This window comes from Bactrocera latifrons, unplaced genomic scaffold (genome assembly GCF_001853355.1).
Source record: "Bactrocera latifrons isolate USDA-ARS-PBARC rearing strain unplaced genomic scaffold, ASM185335v1 scaffold_108, whole genome shotgun sequence".
NCBI classification, from domain to species: Eukaryota; Metazoa; Arthropoda; class Insecta; order Diptera; family Tephritidae; genus Bactrocera; species Bactrocera latifrons.
Window position 1 is genome coordinate 1170235 of NW_017534497.1, and position 1817 is coordinate 1172051.

General features: G+C 37.1%; 1 protein-coding gene across 1 annotated transcript in view; it reads right to left on the bottom strand.

The window, feature by feature from the left end:
• Positions 1-1817, bottom strand: part of LOC108971110 (opioid-binding protein/cell adhesion molecule homolog) — a 72215-nt gene that overhangs the window by 22233 nt on the left and 48165 nt on the right. The gene's annotated exons all lie outside the window — the stretch shown is intronic.

The window sequence follows — 1817 nt, forward strand, 5'->3', positions numbered from 1 at the left end:
CACATATAGTATATAACTCTATATGTATCTCGCTTAGTTTTAGGGGATACCTACAACCGTTAGATGGACAAAACTATAATACTCCGTAGCAACTGCTTGCAAGAGTGCAAAAATAATACAAAGTCAGCTAGTTAAAAAAAAAGTTGCGAAGAAGAGAGTAAAGAAGCAATCAAAAAAATTGAAAAAAATAGTGGAAAATGCATACGTCTACCTAACAATCTTTCAATATAAGTATATTGGCAAATTTTGTCTATGTTTGCCAGCTTGCATTGACTGGTGCGTCTGAAAGCAATTCCAACAAGAAAAGAATTTTACTTCGGCTACTACCGCAGCYATAATACCTTTCGCAGATGCTTTCATTATAACATAAAAGAGTAGATTTTTAAGTTGATTTTGATTGATGAAATTGTTTGGGAGCTACATATAGTTGTCCTCCCTAGACTATTTCTTTGCGGGTTATAGCGCTGCCTTAGAAAAAATCAGCGGCAAATTTAGTGAAGTCAAGAATTTTTCCTCAGCGAGCGTTCTTTTGAAGTCTGCGAACTGGAAATATTCTCTGGAGGCTAGATCAGYCTTGTGAAAAGATGGAGCCATGTTGCATTTATTGTTGCATATTGAYGGGTTTATTACTTGATTATTTCCAAACACTGCTCCAAAATAATCATCACATACCCAAATAGTAGTTAATGATACGACGTTCATATTTAGTTGATATTTCCAGAGTACCTGCTATCTCGAAAAACTTCACTTTACAGTCATCCAAAACTATTTTGTTTACGGTTTTATTGTTTTGGTCGGTGTTAACCTTTCTTTSGGCGCCCACTGCTTTCACCTTCTTCGGTGCTCATTTCACYMCTCTAAACWTWSCAWATCARTCSTTGATGGTTGATATTCCTGGAGMAGTGTCCGAAAAGTCGTYATCATGCTCACTAGAAATCAACACTATCTATGTGTCAGACCGGGGACGTYTCAATTGGGCTATTATCCTTGAACATTTTTGTAACTTGCTGTAGATTTTATTGAGTCTGCGGCCTTTTCTTCTGAGTATTACAAACATCATACCAAACTTTATATGCCCTATACAGGTTATAAGAAGGAAACTGGCTATATTCCTTTCACTTACGCAATCGGAGCTAGTTGGCATGCTCTCAGCTTATTTACACTTGCTTTTTGCAATTGAAATTTTTATTTGTACCACACATAACTTTATGCGTATCTTGCTGGTCTGTCTGATTCTCAAAGCGCCGGCTGCAATTACCCGCATGCAAATGCATCTCCAGTGCGTTTTCCTTCTCTTTGCGGTGTGCTGGATATTGACAGGCACAATTGTAACTGACATCTTTTGCTGCGTAGCGTCGAGTGTGGCAAGAAAAAAGAAAGCAGTTACCCGCTATCCGAGAGAGAGTAAGYGCTGACACCTCAAGTGGCATAATCGTTTGTCATATTGCCATAGTGGAAAGTGTGGCGCTGTTTTTGAATCTAAATCGTGGGCACAAACATTGAAACTAAAGATATCACAGGAATATATGCTTGAAATAAATGCAAAATATATTTATGTTGCTTGTGCGTTTTTTTCTTACAATAGTTTGGGGAATACATGAAATGGAAAGCAACAAGCATTTATAGTATTTTTATAGAAATACTAGTGGATCCGGCCACGCGTGGATAAGAATCCAAGGGATTGTACTTGAGATGTAAATTTGAACATGTTCAGTCAAATAAATTGCATTGGATATAATAGCGAATTCAACGAATTGTCCGCTTAATAGATTGTACTTAATAAACATCAAAAATGTGCATGATTAATGGAGATGTGC